This window comes from Arachis hypogaea, chromosome 16 (assembly GCF_003086295.3).
Source record: "Arachis hypogaea cultivar Tifrunner chromosome 16, arahy.Tifrunner.gnm2.J5K5, whole genome shotgun sequence".
NCBI classification, from domain to species: domain Eukaryota; kingdom Viridiplantae; phylum Streptophyta; class Magnoliopsida; order Fabales; family Fabaceae; genus Arachis; species Arachis hypogaea.
The window spans coordinates 49574697-49581854 of NC_092051.1; the positions used below are offsets into that span (position 1 = coordinate 49574697).

The window sequence follows — 7158 nt, forward strand, 5'->3', positions numbered from 1 at the left end:
TTTCAGGTATTTTCTGGCTGAAATTGAGGGACCTGAGCAAAAATCTGATTCAGTGGCTGAAAAAGGACTGCAGATGCTATTGGATTCTGACCTCTCTGCACTCAAAGTGGATTTTCTAGAACTACAGAAGCCCAATAGGCGCGCTCTCAATTGCGTTGGAAAGTAGACATCCTGGGCTTTCCAGCAATATATAATAGTCCATACTTTGCCCGAGATTTGATGGCCCAAAAAGGCGTTCCAAGTCAGCTCAAGAATTCTGGCGTTTAACTCCGAAACTGGCACAAAAGCTGGAGTTAAACGCCCAAACTGGCACAAAAGCTGCCGTTTAACTCCAAGAAAAGTCTCTACACGAAAATGCTTCAATGCTCAGCCCAAGCACACACCAAGTGGGCCCGGAAGAAGATTTTTGCAACCCTAGGCTACTAGTTCTCTTTAAATAGGACCTTTTGCTATTGTATTTGACACACACTTTTCAGATCATTACTCATACTTTCATAGTTCTTTTCACGTTTGGGGGCTGGCCTCACGGCCATGCCTAGACCTTGTTCTTATGTATTCTCAACGGTGGAGTTTCTACACACCATAGATTAAGGTGTGGAGCTCTGCTGTTCTTCATGAATTAATGCAATTACTACTGTTTTTCTATTCAATTCCCGCCTACTTCTTCTCTAAGATATCACTTGTTCTTCAACTTGATGAATGTGATGATCCGTGACACTCATCATCATTCTCACCTATGAACGTGTGCCTGACAACCACCTCCGTTCTACCTTCGATTGAGTGTGTATCTCTTGGATTCCTTAATCAGAATCTTCGTGGTATAAGCTAGAATCCATTGGCAGCCATTCTTCAGAATCCGGAAAGTCTAAACCTTGTCTGTGGTATTCCGAGTAGGATTCAAGGATTGAATGACTGTGACGAGTTTCAAACTCGCGAGTGTTGGGCGTTAGTGACAGACGCAAAAGAATCACTGGATTCTATTCCGACATGATCGAGAACCGACAGATGATTAGCCGTGCTGTGACAGAGTGCGTTGAACATTTTCACTGAGAGGACGGAATTGTAGCCATTGACAACGGTGATGCCCAACATACAGCTTGCCATGGAAAGGAGTATGAATGATTGGAAGAAGGCAATAGGAAAGCAGAGGTTCAAGGGGAACAAAGCATCTTCATACGCTTATCTGAAATCCACCAATGAATTACATAAGTATCTCTATCTTTATTTTATGTTTTATTTATCTTTTAATTATCAATTCTTCATCACCATCTGAATCCGCCTGAATGAGATTTACAAGATGACCATAGCTTGCTTCAAGCCGACAATCTCCGTGGGATCGACCCTTACTCACGTAAGGTTTATTACTTGGACGACCCAGTGCACTTGCTGGTTAGTTGTGCGGAATTGTGACAAAGTGTGATTCACGTTTGAGAGCTCCAAGTCCTTTGGCGCCATTGTTGATGATCACAATTTCGTGCACCAAGTTTTTGGCGCCGTTGCCGGGGATTGTTCGAGTTTGGACAACTGACGGTTCATCTTATTACTTAGATTAGGTATTTTTCAGAATTTTTAAGAATGAATTCTAGAGTTTCAAGGTGATGTTCTTATCATCACAAAAGCTGATTGATTCTCATCAATTTAGCTATTGAATGTAATGTCCTGCTGAAGCTTGGCCAAACATGTCTAATCTTTTTAGACTAAAGCTTTAGACTAACATTGCATGATTCCTGGAATTCTTATTAAAAGTTTTGATTCTCTTTATTTACTTTTTCATATAAGTTTCGAAAATCACAAAAAAAAATTTATAAAACCATAAAAATCAAAAATATTTTATGTTTCTTGTTTGAGTCTAGTATTAATTTCTAAGTTTGGTGTCTTGCATGCATTGTTCATTTGATCATTAGTTGCATTTTTTGTTATTTCTCATCATCAAAAATTCAAAAATATTTTCAAAAATTGTGTCTTTTCAAGTCAATAATACAAAGAATTGAAGATTCAGAACATTCAGCAGAGGAACCAAACAGAAAAAGCTGGGCGTTCAAAACGCCCAGTGAAGAAGGAAAACTGGCGTTTAAACACCAGCCATGGCACCTGGCTGGGCGTTTAACGCCCAAAAAGGTAGAGATTTGGGCGTTAAACGCCAGAATGGGCACCATTCTGGGCGTTTAACGCCAAGATGACACTAGAGGGAAGATTTTGTTTTCAATTCACATTTTTTCAAGTTTTCAAAATTTTTCAAAATCAAATCTTTTTCAAATCATATCTTTTCAATCATATCTCTTTCAAAATTAATTTCTTTCCATTTTATACTTATTTTTACTATTTTCAAAAATCCTTGCTTCAATTAAAGATTTACTTCAAATTTTCAAGTTGTTACTTGCCTATTAAGAAAGGATCAAACTTTAAATTTTAAAATCATATCTTTTAATTTCTTGATAGTCAAGTAATCAACTTTAATTTTAAAAATTTTCTTTTTCTAAATTGATTTTCAATCATATCTTTTCAAACATATCTTTTCAATCACTTCTTTTTCAACATTAATTTTTTCAATCAAATCTTTTTCTAATTTCAAAATTTTTTTCAAAAATCACTTTATTTCTTTCCTAATCTTAGTTTTCGAAAATCTCAATCAAATTTTCAAATTTCTTTTTTAAAATCTTTTAATTAATTTTCGAAAATTCTTCCCCTCTTTTCACATCATTCTATTTAAGGGACTAAGACTCCCCCTCAGGGTACAATTCGAACTCCCTCCTTCTTTATATGTTCGAATTCTCTTCTCCACCTCCTCCTTCTATTCTTCTTTTCCTCTGACACCTCAAGGAATCTCTATACTGTGACATAGAGGATTCCCTACTTTCTTGTTCTCTTCTCTTTCATATGAGCAGGAACGAAGATAAAGGCATACTTGTTCAAGCTGATCCTGAACCTGAAAGGACCTTGAAGAGAAAGCTAAGAGAAGCTAAAAGAACAATTCTCTTTAGAGGGCCTAATAGAACTCTTCAAAGAAGAAAAAACCATGGCAGCCAAAAATAACATCAATGCCAATAATGCAAGGAAGGTGCTTGATGACTTTACTGCACCTACTCCTGATTTCTATGGGAGAAGCATCTCAATCCTGCCATTGGAGCAAATAACTTTGAGCTTAAGCCTCAATTAGTTTCTCTAATGCAACAGAACTGCAAGTTTCATGGACTTCCATTGGAAGATCCTCATCAGTTCTTAGCTGAGTTCTTACAAATCTGTGACACTGTCAAGACCAATGGGGTTAACCCTGAAGTCTACAGACTCATGCTTTTTCCTTTTGTTGTAAGAGACAGAGCTAGAACATGGTTGGATTCACAACCTAAGGAAAGCCTGAACTCTTGGGAAAATCTAGTCAATGCCTTCTTGGCAAAGTTTTTTCCACCTCAAAAATTGAGTAAGCTTAGAGTGGAAGTAAAAAACTTTAGACAGAAGGATGGTGAGTCTCTCTATGAAGCTTGGGAGAGATACAAGCAATTGATCAGAAGGTGCCCTTCTGACATGCTTTTAGAATGGAGCATCATAGGTATTTTCTATGATGGCCTGTCTGAACTATCCAAGATGTCATTGGATAACTCTGCTGGAGGATCTCTTCATCTGAAGAAGACGCCTGCAGAAGCTCAAGAATTCATTGAAATGGTTGCAAATAACCAATTCATGTACACTTCTGAAAGGAATCCTGTGAATAATGGGACAAATCAGAAGAAAGGAGTTCTTGAGATTGATACTCTGAATGCCATATTGGCTCAGAATAAAATATTGACCCAACAAGTCAATATAATTTCTCAGAGTCTGTCTGAAATGCAAGCAGCAATAGGCAATACTAAGGAAGCTTCCTCTAAAGAAGAAGCTTATAATCCTAAGAACCCAGCAATGGAAGAGGTGAATTACATGGGAGAACCCTATGGAAACACCTATAATCCTTCATGGAGAAATCACCCTAATTTCTCATGGAAGGATCAACAGAGACATCAACAAGGTTTCAACAACAACAATGGTGGAAGAAACAGGTTTAGCAATAGTAAGCCTTTTCCGTAATCTTCTCAGTAGCAGACAGAGAATTCTAAGCAGAACCCCTCTGACTTAACAACCATTGTCTCTGATCTAATCAAAATCACTCAAAGTTTCATGACTGAAACAAGGTCCTCCATTAGAAATTTGGAGGCACAATTGGGTCAGCTGAGTAAGAAAATTACTGAACTCCCTCCTAGCACTCTCCCAAGCAATACAGAAGAGAATCCAAAAAGAGAGTGCAAGGCCATAACCACATCTCACATGGCCGAACATGGAGAGGAGGAAGAGGCAGTGATTCCCACTGAGGAAGACCTCAATGGACACCCACTGACCTCCATGGAGTTCCCTGATGAGGAACCATGGAAATCTGAGGCTCACACTGAGACCTTAGAGATTCCATTAAATCTACTTCTGCCATTCATGAGCTCTGATGAGTATTCTTCCTTTGAAGAGGATGAAAATGTCACTGAAGAGCAAGTTGCTAAGTACCTTGGAGCAATCATGAAGCTAAATGCCAAGTTATTTGGTAATGAGACTTGGGAGAATGAACCTCCATTGCTCATCAAAGAACTAGAGGACTTGACTAGGCAGAGATTACCTCAAAAGAGACAGGACCCTGGAAAGTTCTCAATCCCTTCTACCATAGGCACCATGACCTTTGAGAAGGCTCTGTGTGACCTAGGGTCAAGCATAAACCTTATGCCTCTCTCTGTAATGGAGAAGCTAGGGATCATTGAGGTACAAGCTGCAAGAATCTCACTAGAGATGGCAGACAATTCAAAGAGACAAGCTTATGGACTTGTAGAGGATGTCTTGGTAAAGGTTGAAGACCATTACATCCCTGCTGATTTCATAGTCCTAGAGACTGGGAAGTGTATGGATGAATCCATCATCCTTGGCAGACCCTTCCTAACCACAGCAAAGGCTGTGATTGATGTTGACAGAAGAGAATTGATCATTCAAGTAGATAAAGACTCCCTTGTGTTTAAAGCTCAAGGATATCCCTCTGTCACCATGGAGAGGAAGCATGAAGAGCTTCTCTCAATACAGAGTCAAACAGAGCCCCCATAGTCAAACTCTAAGTTTGGTGTTGGGTGGCCACAACCAAACTCTAAGTTTGGTGTTGAACCCCCACATTCAAACTCTAAGTTTGGTGTTGGGAGGTTCCAACATTGCTCTGAACATCTGTGAGGCTCCATGAGAGCCACTGTCAAGCTATTGACATTAAAGAAGCGCTTGTTGGAAGGCAACCCAATTTTTACTTTAAATTTCTATTTTCTATTGTTATTTTATGTTTTCTGTAGGTTGATGATCATGTGAAGTCACAAAAACAATTGAAAAAGCAAAAATAAAGTGAAAAGCAGAATGAAAAATAGAACACCCTGGAGGAGACAGTTACTGGCGTTTAAACGCCAGTAAAGGTAGCAGAATGGGCGTTAAACGCCCAGTCTGGCACCATTCTGGGCGTTTAACGCCAGAAAAGGGCACCAGACTGGCGTTTAACGCCAGGAATGGGCAAGAAGCTGGCGTTAAACGCTAGAAATGGGCAGCAGCCTGGCGTTTAATGTCAGGATTGGCTGAAAGAGGCATTTTGCACACCACTTGGTGCAGGGATGAGATATCCTTGACACCTCAGGATCTGCGGACCCCACAGGATCCCCACCTACCCCACCACTTTCTCTCTTCTTCACCCATTCACCAATCACCTCAATACCTCTTCCCCAAAAACCCCTCACCTATCAAATCCTACCATTCTCTTCACCACTCACAGCCATCCTTCATAAAACCCCACCTACCTCACCATTCAAATTCAAACCACTTTCCCTCCCAAACCCACCCTCTATAGCCGAACCATACACACCCCTCTCACCCCTATATAAACCCATCTTCACTCTTTCATTTTCACATAACCTAAACACCACTTCTCCCCCTTGGCCGAAACACAAAGCCCACTCCATCCCCTCTATTTCTTCTTCTTCTACTCTCTTCTTTCTTCTTTTGCTCGAGGACGAGCAACCTTCTAAGTTTGGTGTAGTAAAAGCTAAAGCTTTTTGTTTTTCCATAACCATTTATGGCACCAAAGGCCGGAGAAACCTCTAGAAAGAGGAAAGGGAAGGCAAAAGCTTCCACCTCCGAGTCATGGGAGATGGAGAGATTTCTCTCAAGGGTGCATCAAGACCACTTCTATGAAGTTGTGGCCAAGAAGAAAGTGATCCCCGAGTGATGCCAGGGCATCTTAGCCAGTTTCACTGACCTTTTCTTTACTGTTTTTAGGTTAGTTTCATGCATTTCCTTAGGAAATAAGCTAGTTTTGGGTAGATAATCACTTACACCTTGACTCAAGCATACATTGTGCATTTTACATTATTTCATGAGGATTTTGCATAAGTTTAGTGACAAATTGTATGTTGCATTGCCCATGACTTGGACTAGAACTTTGATGCACTCTATTGCTTGATTTCAGGACCAAAGGAAGCAAGGAAAGGGAGGAAACTTGCAAGGTTAATAAGAAAAATGATTGCCAATGACACTCTCATAGCCATTATTGCCCACGTTAAGAGTCACGTTAACTAAGTTAACGTGAACTCTAACGTGGAAAAGGGAAGTTGAGCCAACGTTAGTGACACTTAACATTGTCACTAACGTTGGCAAACACTCATGAGTGGCCACGTAAGAGCCCACGTTAACCTAGTTAACGTGGCCTCTAATGTTAAATGGGGAAGAGAAGCCAACGTTAGTGACATTCAACATTTTCACTAATGTTGGCCTAAGGATGCAACACACCACGTTAACTCCCACGTTAACTTGGTTAACGTGGGAGCTAACGTAAGAAGTGAGAGTTATCGCCAACGTTAGTGACACTCAACATTGTCACTAACGTTGGAAGAAACCACACAACCCCCCAAGGAGCCACATTAACTTCCACGTTAACTTAGTTAACGTGGAAGCTAACGATGAGGAATGAATGATGAGCCAACGTTAGTGACATTCAACATTGTCACTAACGTTGGGATGGCTAAGAATGGCCACGTTAGAAGCCACGTTAACCTAGTTAACGTGGACTCTAACGTGAGATCTAGGGGCACATTGGAACGTTAGTGACAATGTTGAGTGTCACTAACG

General features: G+C 40.2%; 1 non-coding gene across 1 annotated transcript; it reads right to left on the reverse strand.

Moving 5' to 3' along the window:
• Positions 1–3420: 3420 nt before the first annotated feature.
• On the reverse strand, positions 3421–3528 carry LOC112760449 (small nucleolar RNA R71). Its single transcript, XR_003180888.1, has one exon. It is a non-coding gene; the product is annotated as a small nucleolar RNA R71 (small nucleolar RNA).
• Between the last annotated feature and the right edge of the window lie 3630 nt (positions 3529–7158).